Raw genomic sequence first — 19,015 nt, forward strand, 5'->3', positions numbered from 1 at the left:
GGTCACATGGTCATAGAAAGAGATCAAGTTGGTTAAGCAGGACTTCCTTTTCATAAACCCATGCTGGCTGGGTTTATTATTATTACCTCCTGTGTGCCTCAGGCTGGGCCAGCATCTTCCCTTCCTCTCTGCCCAGTGAATGAAAATATTGTCCTGACTTGTACAGCGAGCCATTCCTGGGAGCCTGGGGGGGCAATGTTGCAAAGAGCACTGGTAGCCCATAGTCAGAAGCTTGAAGATGACTTTTAGTTTATTGGGAGCTACGTGTCTATACCTTTAAATACACATATAAATCTATTGGTGTCTCTCCAGCTTTACAGTTTATTTAATTTGTCTCTGACTGCATATAAAACCATGGACTGGACCTGCCACCAGAGCTGGTGACTCCTGGTCCTCGTGGTGTGTCCCTGAGTGCAGCTCCTACCAGTGCCCATGTCCTACCCCAGTGCTGGGGAAGCAGTCCGTATCCACAGAGAGCCTCTGAGATTGATGCACTAGGGCTGGATCTGTCCCCCCCAAATAATGATGATGATGATGATAATAATAATGTATGTCATACTGCTCCTGGCAGTCACCTTGCAGTTGTGCTTTGGAGCCCTTAAGTGTGCAGCAGCTCCCGTTCTTTAATGAGGTTCCCCTCATTTTATTCTAATGCTTATCTGAACGTATTTTCTCATCCTCAAGGTGCTGGAGTCTCTTACTTTCCTGGCTGCTCTCTCTCCTTCTATCAGTTGCTAGATCCCTCCTGCCTTGAAGGGGAAGGCTCTGAGAAGGAGTCCGTTTGCTGCTGTTCTGCCTGAGGGCACCAGTAGCCCCTGCGGGTAAAGCATGGGATGTTTTGGGGTAAGTTGGCTGGTTTGCTTGTCTCAAGAGGACTCAGAAGTAGATGTGAGCTTCCAGTATTCTTCCTCCCCACTTTGTAGAAAGGGTGGCAGCCCTGAGTGCTTCTCACCCCGGAAGAGCAGGAGGAATCGTCCCCAACAGAAAAAGGGCCAGGGAAAAACCCTTTGCTTCTCCAAGTGCTGCACTAGACAAGCACCTTAAGATGCACTTAAATGTAGCTCAGTGTTGACTAAGTTGTGCATTTGACGCTTTTAGTGTTTTGACTAAAGCCTACCCAAAAACTGACAGGGGCCCTTGGGCTCCTTTGTGCACTGATAATTTTTTTTCCATGATTTTTACTGTGTTTTCAGCCATAAAGTAATTTTTTTTTTTTCATTTTGTGTTCATTTCCTTTTGCTGACACTAGAGCATCATATGATTTAGGGCTTTGTTTTCAAGCTTGATATGAAGGCTAATTACTTCCTTCTTGCATCTGCTCAGTAAGAAAACATGGGACTTAATCTTTCACAAAAGAGAAAAGAGAGGAAAAATTTTTAAGTGCTTGGAAGTCTTTGGTAAGTCCCTGGATTTGAATTTATTTTTCATAGTATAATGACAACAAAACATTCGGAGCTAAGCTCCAAACTCCATACCTCTATCTGTGTGGACACAGTTTTCGGTTTGGTTGTTTGTCTTCACTGGGTCTAATTATGCAGTTACAATTCAGCCTGCAGCTGAGTACTTTTAGTAATTAGAGGTACACTGTGGATATTTATTGTTTATATAAAAGTCAGTGTATGTATTTGTCCTGTTTCAGCCCTGTGACTTGCTTTGATTATCCATAGTCTTCTAGGTAATTAAACTGTGTGGTTTTCTCCCTGTCGCTTTCTTCATATTCTCTCTTGCCTTAATTTGATAAGAGAGGGAGAAACTACATCGGGAAACTTGAGAGCATCAGTAAATTGTTTGAGTTGGGATGTGTGTGAGAGATGCCAACATGAGGGCAACCTGCTGTCTGGGCTCTTTGGGAAGAAAAAAGGTTATTGCTTCCTCATCAAGTGTTACTTTAATACAAGCAAGGGACCGCCAGCTCTTGGGATTGCTCGTGTAACGCACGATCAACAAAAGCTGACAGGAATCATATTTCACTTCTGATCAAAGTAGTTGTTGTTAAACTTTTACCTAAAATTTCTGTTAATGGACTAACCAGGAATGACTGAAGGCGTGCGTTAGAAAATGCTTATAAATACTTAAAGGGAGGGTGTCAAGAGGATGGGGCTGGTCTTTTTTCAGTGGTGGGCCTGCTTAGGCAGGGGGTTGGACTAGATGATCTCCAGAGGTCCCTTCCAACCCCATATCATTCCGTGATTCTCTGAAAATGCAGTGCTCCACAGTGCACCATAAATACCAGATAGTTGAGGGATGCCTCTCTGAAAGTGATGGCCTTAATAGGAAGGTGTGCTTTTATAAAAACTTGTTTTATATCAAATGGGTTGTTTTTTCTCCAGGGTCAGAATGCGTGGTTCCCAGTGTCCCTGGTTCATCAGGCTGCCTTAGGGCATGCTGAACTTCAAGCGCATGAATCACTCCATTTAAAATTTATTAGCTAGGTATGTGATTAAGTAACTTGATAAATTGGGAATGCAAGTTTTAAGTAGGGATTGGGGGACTGCTCCCCAACACTCGTCTGGCCGTAACCCCTCCTGTGGTGGTGTAATTGCAAGGTTTGTTTGCTTCCAAGATTTACTAATTAATGAACTTTTTTCAAAGTTTGGCAGAAGAAAAGTCAAGTGGTTCTTTTGAAGACAGGCTTGTGGGATTCAAAGGTGATAAACCCAGAAAACTTATTTTAAAAGCAAGTAAGTTCTGTAGATTATTGTTAAGAATAACTTTTTGTCCATGGCTGGCTGAACCATTTTAAGCATTTGATATAGAGGGATTACAATTCCTTAAATGCTTTACAGGACATACTAACTTTCTGTAAGTGCTTATGATAGTCTTCAAGATTTTTTAACAAGATACATAAAGGATATATTAAAAAATAATAAAACCAGTAATACTGTCTGCCCGCAAGCTCTGTAGCAAGGAGTTTTTACAACCTGCTCATGTCTGTGGCTGTTTTCATTGTTGGATTCTAGAGTTAAAAAAATGCACGATAGATGCGTATCACGACAGGATAGATGCCCGTCGTGAGAGGACGAGGGACAACGGGCACAAGTTGGAACATAGGAGGTTCCACTCCAATATGAGAAGAAACTTCTTTCTGGTGAGGGTGCCAGAGCCCTGGAACAGGCTGCCCAGGGAGGGTGTGGAGTCCCCGTCTCTGGAGATTTTCAAGACCCGCCTGGATGCAGTCCTGAGTAACATGCTCTGACATGCTCTGGGCAATCCTGCTTCGGCAGGGGAGTTGGACTAGATGATCTTTATGGTCCCTTCCAACTCTAAAAATTCAGTGAAATTCAGATGGCTTTAAACATTTTTCACTCATCAACTATACATACATTGTCAAAACAATGGAATTAATTTCAAACTCTTGATTTTTATTTCTTTTTAATAAAAATAGAGCTATTCTTACTTATGCTCTACTTGGAGCCTCTTTAGCTACACATGCATCATGTTTACCTTTCTCTTTCTGTTCAGGTGCCTAAAATACATATCCTCAAGCTTCACAGGATTTATTTTTATAAGCTGGAGTTTTAAGAAAAGCTCGTATCATGGGATCTGTGACAGTAAAACAGATCAGCAATGCTGAATTTTATTCCAAGTGGAATCCCAAATAGTGTCATAAATGTTTGACAGTTGAAAGTTGCAAAGCTGAAGAACAGATACAGAAATTATTATTTTTGTAAAGCTTGATGAGTGTCTAATTGTATCCTCAGCTGAAGAATAGGCTCAGATCTGACTTAGAGTGATTGAGCCTATTTAGGGCTTCTCAGGTGACTCTCAGCCAAGGTTTTGGGGTTGAGTTGTAGTTCAGAAGAGCGAGTCTGTCCACACATTGCCAGTAAAGGGCAGCTTTGTTCAACATCACCTCTTAGCACCGTTCTAACAGTGATACTGACTTGACACGTATAATTGTATAGTGTCAGTTGTGTTGGAGACAACATTTAAATGTAGGCTTGTGCTTAGGGATGTGGATGGGAAACTGCTCTGGTTTAATGTTCAGCCATCGTTTGCCATCAGGTGAACATTCTGGTTGTAAAAGCTGGTTTGTTCTTTTAAGCAGAAGAAGGGTGGAATAAGTAGAAAAAAACCAGCACAGCACAACGTGGACAAGTGCTGATGGCATCTGTTCAAACAGGCAGAGACTTGCCAGAGGCCAAATGGAAAGAATGTGATGTAGTGGGCTTGTTGGATTTGCTTCTCCAGGTTGCTACGGTAAAGGATCTTTTTTTGATTATTGCTGTGTGGAATACGAGCATAAGAGATGTGCAGAAAGCTGACTCTGCTGGCTGGGCTCTGCTGGCTTCTGCTTGGTTGCTTCTAGCCTGGGTGTGCAAGGTGAGTGCTGCACAGCAGCCGGGCAGAATCGGAGAAAACACTGCTCGGAGACCTCTTGTAGCTGGCCAGCTATTTTAGGAGTGGCGTTACCACAAACTCTGAATAGAAATAGCTGTCAAAGGACCAGCAGCATTTCATTAAGAGTGGTTAAGCCACAGAACACCTGCGTGAGGTTAGGTGTAGGCTGGACATTCCATTTTCAGCACTGACATACTCAGATATCCAAAAACCCCAGGAGGTTGGGCCCCAAGAAGTAGGAACACTGGCTTTAAAAGGTGAGTTTTATTTAAAAGTATTCAATGCGTGTGTGTTTCTCTGATTAGTAGCCAGGCTTTCAGTTTAGTTTTTTCTGCAAACAAACCTGAATCTATTTATTTATCTTTTTTTTATGTTTGGTCTTGCATCATCACGTCATTCTAGGTAGAGATTTGGAGAAAAGATACCTGCTTTCTTAACCGTGTTGCAATAAATGATGGCCCAGTGTTATGCAGGAGGCTAAAGGAGGGGAGTGTTTTGCTCCAGAGCTGCGGTAGCGCAGAGTTCCTGATCTCTCTAGGTTTATGGAGATCATTCATCTGAACGTGAGCCCATGCCTTTGACGAAGAAAAATCTCCCTTGTCTCAAGCTGCGTCCTACTCCCTTCCCCGCTGCCCCGAAGACCTTGATGTAAACTCTGGGTGGGAATATATTTCTAAAGAAAACTGATAGGGAGGCTTTGGATCCCAGAGGAGGATTGATTAATTGACTTGGAGATAGGAATAATGAACATGTGGCTCTCATGTGATAGGGATTTGAACGAAATACCCGTGGCTGTATAAATGATAGTGCTCGGAAGACTTATGTGACATCTGAACATGAAGAGCTTTTATTTCTTGTCTCCAGCCAAGTTTTGACAAAGCCTGGAATTTCCTGCAGGGGGGACTGCAGGGATGTGGCTTCTTGGTATGGGGTCAACATGTTGAGCAATAATGAGATCCAGTAACGAAGGGCATCTATTGGGAACTCTTCCTGGAAGAACATCAACCCTGGTTGATGAGCAGAAGGAACTAAAACTAGGAAGTAAATGGAGGAGAGAGGAGGTTCCTTTTTCCTCTTTTGCCTTTGAAATAGCCATCCTTGCAAGTTTTGAGCCTGTGCGGTTGAAGGATAATAAGTGCTCCCGTTGTATTGGCTGGTGCTTGCACGGATAAATGGCTGCACACCTCTGGATTGTGAACGATCAACAGTGTTCTCAACGAGTAACTTCCATGAAGTCCCTGTTTGAGGAGCTCCCAAGCGGAGCCTTGCAGGTGAACTTTGAGCGTGGCGGACAGGGTTGCCCGGTGCTCCTCTTCTGTAAGAACCATGTGCTGGGCTGGCTCCTCTGCTCTTCTGGCCAGCACCAGGGTCTTGCCTAGCCAGTGGGCATGTGCATCCGTGATACGTGTGCAGGTTTTTTTCAGGGAGCCTTTGGAGCTGCTGGGGGAACCTTCTCCCTTTTCCAACACTTACTTTCTTCTTCCTGACCTTGATCTTTACATTTCCTTCTTTCAGGAGGTTTCGTGCTGCAGTCACGGGAGGCTTGTCCTGCCTCAGCATCGGGAGAGCTGTAATTTGCATCTCTTTGTAGCGGAGTGACTGATCTTTTCACCATGCCTTCCTCCTCCAAGCTGCGGTGCCGCTGTGTTACAGCGCTACGAAGCTTGTGTTTGCCAGGGGGGGTGTGAGGAAATAGTGAGCAGGGGAAAAAATAGAACCGAAGAGCTGCAGGAGTCAGGGTGGTACTGAGATAAAATAAGCCATGTTATCTAACTTAATACTTGGGGATGTGGGGGGGCAGAATGTGGGCCATCCTTGTGTGCCGGTAGTGTTTGATCATTCATGAGGGTTCACTTCGTGGCCAAGTATTACTTGAGCAGACCCCCTGTGGCCAGGGAAAGCAGAGGGTGCATCTCAGCGTGAGGGCGGCTGATGGATGGCTGCGTGGCCAGGGCGGGCAGGATGGCTGGTTGATGAAGGCATTTTGTTTTGCAGTTGTTTTCCTTGTGACAGGCATTTATTTTAAAGTCGCACTCAATCCTTTTGGCAGCTTTGGCGTCACAGCCCAGACTTGTTGGCCAGCCAGCACGCAGGACCTGACTCCTCTCCCTTGTACCTCAGGGTCGTTTGGTTCCTCTTACAGGTGGGAAGCTCAAGACCCTGCCCCAGTATGACTGTAGGTCCCGCGTTTTCCATGTGATGCCTAGCTGAAACATAGTTTGGATATTAGAATGGCTGCCTGCCACAGTTTCACACCCTGTGGGAGAGATTTAAAATTGATTTGAATTTTTACTATGTTATTTGTGAGCATATAAGCCAAATATTTCTTCTTTCCCATATCCTGCACTGTACAAACTTCTTGTTGACCTGTCTGAGGCAGCTTTGTGGTGATGCCAGGGACTGAAAGTCCTTGTTTTCTGACGTCAGATATTTAAAAAATTCTGCATAGGTACAGAGAGCAGCTCTCATGTCTCAAAAACAGACTGTTGTGTGCATGCCCTCTTAGCCGTCAAACCCTGTGTACTGAAGCGGTGGCCCTGTAGCAAAGAACTGGGCTGTTTACTGAACTGTTCCAGTGTTTAATCAGCTTTCTATTTTGATGAGTATCTCATTGGCTCGTAAGATACCTTCTTTCCAGACACTTGCACTTGTGTGTTTTTGTTGTACCGCCCTCAAGTGTGATAAGGAACTTCCCAGACCTGTGTTGGGAGAGATGGTCCCAGCCCTAAGGTGCTTACACAGATCGCTGAGACCTGTCTTAGCATGCAGTTCTGATGCGGAGATAAATGTTATTTGGAAAGGCAGTTTCCAAGAAAGTCATATTTCCCAGAAAGTGTATTTGGACTGGTTTTGTGGCATGGGCAGATTTTGAGGAAAAATTGTTATTCCTCAAGCTTGTTCTGAGTTTTCCCTTGTTGGCTTATGCAAACAGGCCAGCGCAGAGAGAGGAATAGAATCATCGTTGCCCTTTACCTTGCTGAGCTGAGCTACAAAAAGGAGCTTAAAGAGCATTTTCATGTGCAATAATTTTCTTGTCCTTAATGTCTCAAGTAAGTTAAGCCCTCAGTTCCTGACAGAAGCACTTCTGACTTCCTGCGTTTGTTAGAACGGCTCCGCTGCGGGTGCAGGCAGGTACAGGCACCCGGCGAGTCAGGGCAGCAGAGCCACATCCTGCTCTCCGGTGGCTTCCCAGGGGCTGTGTCTGCACCTTCAGCAGCGTGAGTTTGCAGTTGGAAAAACCTGCAGATAAATGGCTGGTAAAATCCAGCAAAGCTGCAGGAAATCCACTGGCAAGTGAGCTTAAACAGAGCTGAACTTCTGCTTTGTTCCTGTCCTGAAAGCTGTACAGACAGTTTCCTACCAAAGCGCTTCCCAGGGCATATTGCATACGTAGATACATTAAGCAAATCCCCTAAGTTTTCAGCATTTTCAGAGTCGTGGAAGTCTGTTCTCAGCTTTCAGCAAGCTTTCTCACAGCTCAGGGTGGTGGCTCGGATAAGGAGTGGGGTTAACACCGGAATGTCCTTCCCCGTCCTGCAGCCCCGTGGTGGTCACTCGGCGCTTCAGCATGGTCCTCTGCTGCCTGGCTCCGTCCAGGCGGGGGCTGTTACTCTCATGAGCTGGTATCTGGGGACGAGGGTGGACTTTACAAGCAGAAGGCCCTGAGAAGTTCCCTCAAGCATCCCTGCAGCACAGGAGGGCTGGGGCCTCCGGTGGGTCAGGTCTCTGCTGTGCTTTACCGTGGACCTGTGCTGGTTTTGGCAGAGGGGGTGGGAATTTGTCAGTTCTTTTCTTTTTCTCCACCTTGTCAAATCAGAAGAGCTTTGACACCTACAAACCCTTCACAAAAGGACAGTTTTTAATCAATAAACTTAAGGACCTCTCCTCTCCAAAATAATTTTTGGCCAAGGAATTTCCTGCCTGCTGTAGTTTCTTTGAAGGCCCGATGTCAGTGTGATTCCTCACTCGTCAAGTCTACAGTCAGCCCAGCCTTCAGCGGGAGAACCAGGCGGAAAACTCTCTTGTTACCCGGTAGAACTAATCGATTAATTAACAGGGGACGAAGTGCACCAAACAATCTGTTATGCCAGATGGATGCTTCAGTGTTAATTTATGTTCTCAAAATAACTGGACATAGATATGCTCGGCACCGCAGCCCAGATCCTGCTTTCGTTGCATTCAGTGGTGAAAATGTTGTTGGCTTTAGTGATCCGAGTACATAATTCTTCAGGAAGAATGTATTTTGGCACCAAGCGGTAACAGTAAAAATGAAATGAATAAAAGCTGTCCAGAGCAATGGGCTTTACCTTCTTAAACAGAGAGACATTAGTGCAAAAACTGAAACTTTGCTTTTATCTCCCTAGAGCATTCCTATTATCTGAATGCCAAGAAATGAGTAATTTGGGGTTTTTTGCTTTTTCATTCTTTTAAATAACTTTTGATGTATTTTCCAAAGGAAGTGTGAACTGAAGCGTAGTGCTGGAAAAGTTAAGATGTACGTTGCTTTCCCTTTGAAGGCACCGTGAAGGAGATTGAAAGAAAAAAAACAATTAAGTTAAAAAAAGTCGTGGTGGTGACTTATACTACACACAATGAAGGAGGCTTGTTGCAAGTTTCCTTCCATATTTTTCTTCCTTTCTTTCTTTTGTATTTTTTTTTCCCCCTGCAGCTTTTCGTAGCCAAAAGTTGGTGTGCCAGAGAGATCCGTTTCTTATGAACTCCCTGTTGGAAAACCACAGAAATCACTGACAATCTGTGGTCAGACTTCGGTGGGAAACTGCAGGGTCTTACTGCTCACTGGGGGGAGAACATGCCCCACCACCTCTGTGACGCGGGGAGAGGCTGCAAGTTGGAGTTTAGAGGAGCTCTGTGTTGTATCGATAGTTCATCTGTGTTTTGTAAATGGCGGTGGATTTGTTCTGTCTTGCTCATGCAAGGAGCCAGGTATCTACTTAGGGTGTTATTTGTAAAGCTGGAGAAAAGACAGGCCCTGGAGCAGGGAAGAAATTTGAATTTTTCTGGGGTTTTGTGTTGGTTTTTTTTAAAATTGAAATTCAAAGTATTGATGATGCATCTTACCAATTTTTAACGTTGAAGAAAACCCACCTCTTTCTATCATGATCTTCACCTATGTCCAGATGCTGTTTGATAGTTATTTAGAGGATAAGTTGTGTGATTAAGAAGCCAATTCAAATCACTTTTCCTTTAGCTCCATTAGTATGCTTTAAAAATAAAGCACTACTTGGTATGCACAGAGTGATCTCACAGACTTAGGTTCTGTTTTCAGTGTTTAACCAAAACATTGAATTACTTTTACCTTTGTGATACTGTTAGGATTATTTTTAATTAAGTGAAGTGTTTTAACATGCTCTAATTTGTTTTTCAGCAAATGTGTCTAACACTTGATAGAGAGGGGCTGGTTCTGGGAACCAGACGTGCTCTGTCTTGCCTCATTTACCTGAGAGTTGGGTAAATACTCCTTGAGGACCTGGGAAGGAGAGGTTATTGATGAATTACCTCCTGTTATAGACGTGTACAGATCCCAGAATACTTGTGTGTGGACTGCAGGGAGGAGAGGATATGTACAGGTTAAATGCTCTGATACCGAGTTGTGCTGTAGGAGCAGCTTATTCCCTCAATAAACAGCGCAAAAAGCAGAGGCTGAATCTGAGCAAATCATTAGCTCAACTCATTCTTACTCCCTGATGTACTCCCAGCCTACTTTTAAGGTTATACTCAAGCCTGAATATATATTTCCCTGGAAAAACATCCCATAAATAATAAACTATTTCTTCACCAAAACAACATTGCACAAGCAGTTCTGTCCTTCTTAAAACAAGGCAACCGGTGAACTCGTGAGGGGTCAAATCCACTGCAGAACAACCTGTACCTGGCTCTTTCCGCCAGGCTTGTGAAGGCTGGCGTGGCACAGAAGACTGGCCCGGGCCATACGGTGACCAAGCACCCTAAACGGGGTAACGTTCCAGCGTAAGGATGTCAAACCAGAGAAACAGGACTTGGCCCTTTCATTAGCGTGAAGAGTGCATGTGACCCCATAGGGTGGGGAAGAATCATCAGATTTCTTAGGAAAATGAAGCTTTAGGGAGCTTTAAAGGGGCATCCATGACATTGTCTTGGCCTCTTGGCCCGAGTGTAGAAGATGGAGTAAAACTGTCTGCAGAGAGGCTTAATCTGAGGAGGTTTGAAGGTGCTGGAAAAAAATAAGTTACACAGAAATGGACAGAAGTGTGGCAAAATATGGGAAACTGCAACTGGACGTGTTACCCTAATCATAGAATCATAGAATTGTCTGGGTTGGAAGGACCTGTAAGATCATCGAGTCCAACCATCAACTTCACTGATAAAAACCGTCACTAAACCATGTCACTAAGCACTGTGTTAACCTGTCTTTTGAACACCTCCAGGGATGGTGCCTCAACCACTGCCCTGGGCAGCCCATTCCAAGGCTTAATAACCCTTTCAGTGTAAACATTTTTCCTAATCTCTAATCTGAACCTCCCCTGGTGCAACTTGAGGCCATTTCCTCTTGTCCCATCGCCTGTGACTTGGGAGAAGAGACCGACCCCCCCTGGCTACACCCTCCTTTCAGGGAGTTGTAGAGAGCGAGAAGGTCTCCCCTCAGCCTCCTTTTCTCCAGGCTGAACACCCCCAGCTCCCTCAGCCTGTGCCATTTATATAGCCTGTGGCATGATCTGTGCCATTGCAATGGGATTTCCTTCCCCTTCAGAGTGAGAGTTAAGATTTGCATCTGGAGCAGAGCTGAGCCGTAGCGAGACCCCTCGGTGCTGAGACTTTACTCTTTCTTCATTACTCTCAAACACCAGAGTTGGCTTTAGGTTAATCCTACCCCGTCTCCTGCTTGCTGCAGGGCTCGCCTTTTCTCCTGTCCTTGTTCCTGTTGGCTTTTAGTCCGTTGGCTGGTCCCATGGCGGTAAGGTATGGCTGAGATGTGCCTACCATTCTTGCATCCCTTGCATCACTACAGACGGGTGAGAATTGCTAAAATGGAAGCGGCGCATGATGATGGGTTTTCTAAAATAGATGCCCTCAGTTGTCTAGTTTACAAGCAACGTTTCAGGGGATGGGGAAAAGGGATAAGATCTGTCTCTGAACCAGAACTTGCCTTGTTGATCTGCTCCCACTTTGGTTGCAAGTAGGAATTTTACCCTTATTTACTTAAGCTGCGTTCAGGCACCCCTGAATGTGACTCCTCTCCCTCCATGTCAGCCAAAGGTATTTAAGCAGAGTACACAACTAGGTGGTATCTTAATTTTATGCTTGGTAGCTTCCAAAAACTCAAAAGGGGCTAAAGAAAGTTTGTGTTTGTTGTTTGTTTTGGAGGGCGGGGTGAAGGGTAGATGAGAGATGTTGACCTTGTAAGTAATATTTAGAGAGGTAGGGTTACAATTCATGTTTATAGCTACCCAATGCCAGCTTGCTCAATAAAAACCCTGTTAGGTTTCCAAAAGTATCAGGAAACCCAAGGTAGTGTTGGGAGAGGGAAGGGAAGCCGGCTGCTTTTTATAGATCAGGTTGCAAGCAAACTTGTGTTACCGTGCAGTTGTCTTTATTACTGGGGGACAGCGGGGGGGTGTCAGGTGTAAGCAGACCCATGCGTCGCGGATGATAGCTGGAAGTCTCCTCTAGTATGTGGGCTAAATGGATGAGTGGCAGCTTGATCATTTTAAGAAATGATCGCTTCCCTTTGCTATGGTGTTATGTTCTCTCTCCCCCAGCCCAAGCAGTCCATGGCACTTACTTCTAGCACTTACTTCTAGCAATGCCTGATGTGCAAAGCTTCAAAACAGCTCGTAGCCACCCCATCTGCTGCAATGCAAGACCCACGGGCTGCTCGGGATGAAAGCTGTCTGTGTCCATAAGGTCACAGAATAGTTTATGGTGTCCCTATCAGGGTATATTAGAGTGCAACTTCTGGAACTGCACCAATAAATACAAATACTGTATTTGAGCCGCAATTACTGCGCCGTAGCAGCACTGCTTAAATGTGTAACAACACATCTGTGGGGGGGAGCGTAGAATTACACAGTTCATTCACTACACAGGTAGGAAAAATTGCTCTCCTTGTGCGTCTCCTCTATGGCTCAGCTGGGATTTATTGTCATAACTAAATAATTTTGTACCAACAAGTAGCCATTTTCTCCCATTGTAACTTTAAACACTGATTTGGAGGTGGAAAGGCACCGAGATTCCTGTGGCTGTTTCTTGCCCATGTTTCCGTCCAGTGCAGCAGGCAGATTCCCCGGTGTAGTCTGGAATGCCGAGTCCCCTCTGCTCCCAGCAGCAGCCCAGGGGATGGTGGCAGCCTCCATCGCTGCTCTCCGAGACCTGCCCACCAGCAGACAGTGAGAAACTTCTCCTTTTCCCTGGGATGGGAACTTTGTCTCCTGCTATCTCCCTGTTTTCATTTTTCCTTCCACAATAGTAGATGTCCTTTGTGGAAACAAATCTGTGAGGGGTTGGAGGCATCTCGGCAGCCTTCCTGGAGGGAGCAGCCTTCTTGGCACAAAGAACGTGTCAGGACTGAATGGAGACGTAGCTGGTGCTGGCAGGAGCTGGGCTTTCTCCTTGGGCTACAAACAGGGACTTGCAAGTGCTTCTGTAGGCTGTAAAGGGAGGGCTTGGGTTAGTCTTTGGGCTGGGACTTGGGCTCTGCCGTTCAGTTTTGGTACTGCCACTGCAGCTGCTTCACGGCTTTCAAGAGCAACAGCCCACTTTTGGGCAGCAAAAAGCTTCTTGAAGCCAAGTATTGGCATTTCTTGCCTTAATTTCTCCGTCTCCTTTCCCTATCTGCAAAGCAGGACAAATGTCCTTCTGTCTTCACCCTTTCCTGCCGTGTCTGTCTGGTTGAGGAGATTGCTCGTGGGACACTCGTAGCTTTGTCCAGGGGACACGTGGGACGCATCCCCCGTTTTGCCAGGTTGTCATCCTCCAGCGCGGCTTCAGGGCATCACCGGCGAGCCAAGAACGCAGCTGACTTCAGGAGGGGGTTCTCGCAGCGCTGCTGTTGTCGCCCGGTCGGTTAGATTTGTTTGTGTGTTTTCCCCTTCTTTCTAATTATGCTGATATTTACTACTCAACAGCTGTAGTCTGGGAAGGAGAGTGGTGAGCGCCGGCTCTGCAGCTGACAACCGCCTTGTGCCTTGGCTGCTTGTCAGCAAAGGGCTGGTGCTGGCTGGGGTTGAGCCGTGCAGCCGTTGCCTCCAGTTGACCAAAAGGTTGTTTGGAGTTACCCACTGGATAGCCCCCTAAAAAAAAAAAAAATAAAATAAAATAAATGTATTTTCCTGGTTTCAGTAGCAGGAACTATCTGGCAAACAACTGAGAATTTGTGAGAAGGACTTCTCTGAGGAGTGAATGGGATCTGCTGTAGCGGCAACACTCCCCCCAGATGAACACTTAGGCAGTTTTTGGGTAGGTGATGCTATCCTGACTCCTGCTCCTGGATTGCCTCTTGTCTGTCGGTCTGTGTTCCATTGTTTTCGTACATCTGTTTCTGAGGATTCTGGATGTGCTGGTTTCACAGCAACCTTCCTGCCACGGGCCCAGTCTGGGGGAGCATCAGAAAATGGTCCTGGAAACATTTATTTTCCAGAGTCCTTCATCCTCCATTGCCTGAAGCCCAGCTCCGGTGTGATACTGGCACTAAAAAAGGCCTGGGTTGAGTGATGAAACAGTCTTTTGGGCCTTAAACTATAAATTTCAGAGTTCAATTAATGATTTGCTGCTCTTCTGATTCTGCAGTAAAGCCTGTTTTATCTTTTATAGCAGATCCATGCTCTCCTGACTCTGTTTTCAGGGGTCACTGTCCTAATTCAGGAGCTCTTAAATGTGCCTGATAGCTGCTTCCTATTTCCATTTCCAGCAGTGCAGAGGGATGGCAGGAGCATTGCACTCCCTACGGAGCGGATATGGGAGCGAAGGGGTGGGATGCCTGAGCTGAGCACAGACGTGGCATCTCGATTAATGTTAAACTTGGCTTTGGAAGTTGGTTTTATCCCTGCTCCCATGTGTGAAGATGAAAGTGATGAAGTTAATGACAATTTACACCTGTTTGCTTCAGGGAGATGTGAAGATCTATTTGTAAAAATACGTTTGCAGGCACCGCGTGTCCTGAATTGCTAAGTGTCGGGCAGTAATGTGGAACAGGCTGTTGAAAAACCCGGTGAGTGATGCTGGATGCTGCGTTGTTCCCGTGTGGGTGTTTGAGGTGTCAGCCTTCAGAGCCCCATTTTTCACTGGCAGCTTTAGACACAAATTATCCCCTGCTCTGGTGATTTCGGGCTATTTGCCAGCATAGAGCTTTGTACCGAAATCTTTGGGCCGGCATACAGTAATTGGTTGTTTTTTAATTTCTTCCTTTTCTTTAAACAGGACTTCAAATGCTGCAGCTTTGCCACAGGGGTATAATTACATAAGCCATAGAAATGTGCTTCAGTGACCAGTCAAATGACTTTGTTTTTGCCAGTAGTTTAAGCTTGCCATTTATTAAGCCGTTGAAGGAATATAATTGAAATTCATTGGGGAGTTTAATTTTATCAAGCCTTCTATAACTGCATGCTTTTGCTGTGTGTCTGTGTGCATTTGGGTTGCCTATAAATGGCTTGTTTGCTTTCATAAAGGAATTAGCACAAAAGCGCAGCTGTGTAAGGAACCAGCCCCTGATCTCTGCCCCGCGCTGGTTAGGGAGCAAAAGTATTGACATAAACACATGCAGAAGCGGCCTCGTTGGTAGAAGAGTTTTACATTGTTATTAATTTTGCTGCAGTCCTTTGCTTTATTCTATTTTTGAGCACGGAAAGACACTGGAGGTCTAACATAGTCAAGGTTTTAATGGCTGCTCTGGGGATGCTCCTGTGGCCCTGGCTGCTGGGTGGTGTTTGCTGCCCTGTGGCACTGTGCTACAGCCCCATCAGGCCTTATGGTCAGCAAGAAAATCTCTCGCTTGGGCTCCCTTTAGGAGTTTTTAGCTCTGTTCTGCACAGTTCCCAGACGAGGAGCTTTGCCTACTGGCTGTGCAGGGTGTCAGATTCTTCTGGGGGCTGCCCCCAGTTTGGTGCAGTGGGGCTCAGCAGAAAATCAGTGCTTTGCACTGCAGGGAGTCCTCTGCAATCGGTGCGTGGTCCCCCCACTGCAACCCCCTTTCCCGCAGCATCCTGTGTGTTCGTGTCTGCCCTGAGACCCTACGCCGTGTGTCCCCAGCCCCTGTTCTTCCCACATGTAAGTGGTGAGGTCCGATGCTGCTTTCTGGCACTCCAAAATTGGGAGGGAGGAGTCGTGGGACTTGCGCTTCTTTGGATGTGGCAGGCCTCCTCCGCCGGGATTTCTATAACGAGCAAATCCGGGGAGGAGTTAAAGCATCACTTGTCTGATCTCAAGACATGAAATAGCAGGAACCTTCTCTACCAGCTCCCGCTCTGCAGAAAATACTGCCTCAACATTAAAGCCTGAATGGAAATCTGCCGTCTGTCATTTTGTGGCTGTCCCAGCTTTTAGGTGTTGTGGCTGTTCTGCCGTCCAGGAAATTGGTGTGCTGATCATGCATGCTGCTTATCTGACTGCCGCTAAATACGTAATCACCGCCATCCCCATGGAAACGCATGAACTCATTTTTTTTTTCTGTGCATGATAGTGCTTAGTCTGGATTTTGATGCTTTTGGCACTGTTATTCCTTAAACCAGTGACTTTAGCTGTGAAAGGTGAGCATGTGGGCAAGTGCCTGGTTACGGAGACGTGGGCAGCAGCTCTTGCTTTGGGTTCTTTTGCTAATGGGGTGCAGATACTCAGTTTTCACCCCGCTCCCTTGCCAGCGGGGAGGGCAGAAGGATGAACACTGTGCGATGGGTTCAGTTCTGCTCCACAGCGGGAGTCGCGGGCTGGGGGAAGGGTTGCTGTGTTTCCACGTTAGGTTTTTTGCTTAAGTTGGACTTTTGAGCAATTATAAAGATTTTTCCCTGGTCTGACTGAATTGGTTCTTGCTGCTCTCCTCATCTGTCTGGCATCCCTGCAATTCTTCACTTGGAAAAACCAGGCTGATAAGGGGCTGTTAACATGGGCTGAGCCCAGCAGTACATATGTGCTTCTCTGTAGTGTGGTCTCCCTGCCTTTGATTTTAATCAAACTTCAGTGTCTTCTAATTGCTTTGTAGTGATTGTGCTCCACTCTGTTGACTCCGTCCTTGAAAGGGCTCAGCCCACTGAGTTTGCACCAGAGCTCCTGGGCTTTTTGGCAGTGTCGCAATGCCAGACTTTCTCAAACTTTTATTCTGAGGTAGATGTGAAAGGGAGCTCACAGAGCACAGAGACTGGCCTAAGAGCACATAAGAAACCCAGAATGGTAGCGCAGGCAGCTTTGAATTCTCAAATTTGATCTGTAAAACATGGGGGGTGTGAAATTCCCTTACTTCAGTCTTGTTAAGGGTAAATGCATCAAGGACCGTTCAGAAAATAAGAAACTACAGTTCTGATGACCATATAAATACATTGTATTTCAGGCTTGGGGTTGCTGCTGTAAGAGAAACAGGCTCCCTGGATCCTTGTCACCTCAAAACATCCAAATGTTGTGTGTCGACTGTAGCTGCGGTTACAGGGAGTAAGGTTGGTTTTTATGAATGCCTTTTGTTTGAGAATAGTGCCGTAAGCACACTAGAAAAACTGTCTTCTGAGCGCAGAGCAAAGAGGAAATTTGGGGGGGGAATATGCCATACCTTGAAGTTTTCTGCTTACTTAGTAACTATAGTTTGATTTCCACATCTGAGATGTTGAAAAACACGGAGTGCGATACTCGGATGTAATTGGGGGCGGAGGGGGGAGGGCTTGTTAAGCAGCCCTTTCCTCTGTAAAGCATCAGTTATAGGGGGATCTATTGCACTGGGTAGAACAGTGCTACCACTAAATCATGCTTATAAGAAGCTTTGGAAGGCCAGGAGCGTGAACACAGTTAGTGTAATTGTTAATCTGTTCTGTTCTATGTACAGGGGTATTTGGGAACATTGATAACCAAGGGGATCCCTGGCCACCCGTGGCTGGTTTTGCAATGGCCGTGTGCTCTTTCACCTTTACTTACTGGGATGTTTAAAGTCGGGAACAAAATTTTCACATGGGAGTGTTCAAATCTGCACTTAAAACACTGAGTAGGTTGTTCCCTACAGAGGTGCTGAGCCACTGCAGCTCCAGCTGATGGCAAATTATCGGTAGCTGAGCACTTCGGAAGCTGCTGAAGGACTTGCAGGCAGATGTAGGTGCCTGCCTCTAGGCAGTGAAGTTGAAAATGCCGGCCTGAGTTCCCGTGGCAGAGGAACATGAATCAAGCAAGAAATCAAGCAGGGCAGAGAGGGGAAGAAGTTCCTGATAGATGTAAATTTTATGGGAAATTAACACTTTCTCCATAGCTGTTCTTAGGGTGGCAAGTCAGCAGATGTGAGCTCCTGTGGCGTTAAACCAGTAATGGTGATTTGATGCTCAGGAGTTAAGAGCGTGGCTGGCTCGTAGCTGGGCACTGCATTGATCTTATTTGATGGGCTTGTTCCAGCCCAGTGGATCACAAGCTTTTGCTTCTGCTTTCCCCCCACCTCCACAATGGCCTAATCCTCCTCTCATTTAAGTTGGTGACAAAACTCTTGCTCTCTTTGTGCACAGTAAAATTACTGAAGATGTACCCTTTCCTACCATCGTGTTATCCTGCCAGGACTGTTCTGATTGAGTTTGCAACAGGGGACAGGGAGAGACTCCAACTTTTGCTTCCTGTTGAATCACCTGCAGCACAAATCTGCGGAAAAACTCTTGTTAACCAGGAACGGAGCAGTTACGGTCTTGCAGGAGAGTGAACCTTTCTCACTGTTTCATCAAACAAAAAGTGTGCCTAAAAAGGAGCAAAGTTCCTTACACCGAGGCTGCCTTGATGCTGCCCTGCTGGGACTGCCACGTCTGCCAGCACGGTGACAAATGCTGGTGAGATGGGGCCACCAGGAAATGCTGAATTGCGGAGACCTGCAAGTCTGTCTTATCCGGTAGCAGGAGAGATCTCTGAGAGAGAAAGTGTATAGGTGAGCACTTGATAATGTAATAGGCTTTGTGAAGCAGCAGGATCCTCGGAAATGGCCTGGTACATGCCTTCATTAGTTCCCTCCTTTGTAAACTAGGAGGTGAACAGTGGGATGTATTGGGAGCACAAGGTGTTGGTGCTTAGCGTGGGGGCTAAGTCCGGCACTACTCTGAAGTAGAATACAGCATTATTATTTCTATGCAAAAATATGCAGTAGTTAAATTTTAAAGCCATAACTGAATGTACTTGGAAATCCTTATTCCATCTATTGCTTCTTCCTCTTCTCCCTGTCTTGTTTATTTTTTGCCAGTTGCTCTCCTCTATGCGTACAGCTGCTTAATTCTCTCTACAGGCTTCTCTTCAGCACATATCTCTCTTGACATCAGACTTCTCTTACTTAGGGAAATACTTTGGCTCATGAAGATCTGTTGCTCCCATCAATATAGTCTCCCTCTTCAAACATCCTCAGGTTGTTTAAAAGGAAGAGATATCTTCAAGTGCTTTTCCAAGTCTCCACTGCTGATTGAATACTCACTCAAGGAATTACTTGGTAAATGAAAAAAGCAGTGCTGTGGGCTGGTCGGGCACAGGG

The 19,015-nt window shown here is 45.8% G+C and overlaps 1 protein-coding gene across 1 annotated transcript in view; it reads left to right on the forward strand.

Moving 5' to 3' along the window:
- The window catches only part of CASTOR2 (cytosolic arginine sensor for mTORC1 subunit 2), a 127,602-nt gene that overhangs the window by 24,196 nt on the left and 84,391 nt on the right, over positions 1 to 19,015 (forward strand). The window lies entirely within an intron of this gene.

The sequence above is a fragment of the Numenius arquata genome, chromosome 18 (genome assembly GCF_964106895.1).
Source record: "Numenius arquata chromosome 18, bNumArq3.hap1.1, whole genome shotgun sequence".
NCBI lineage: Eukaryota > Metazoa > Chordata > Aves > Charadriiformes > Scolopacidae > Numenius > Numenius arquata.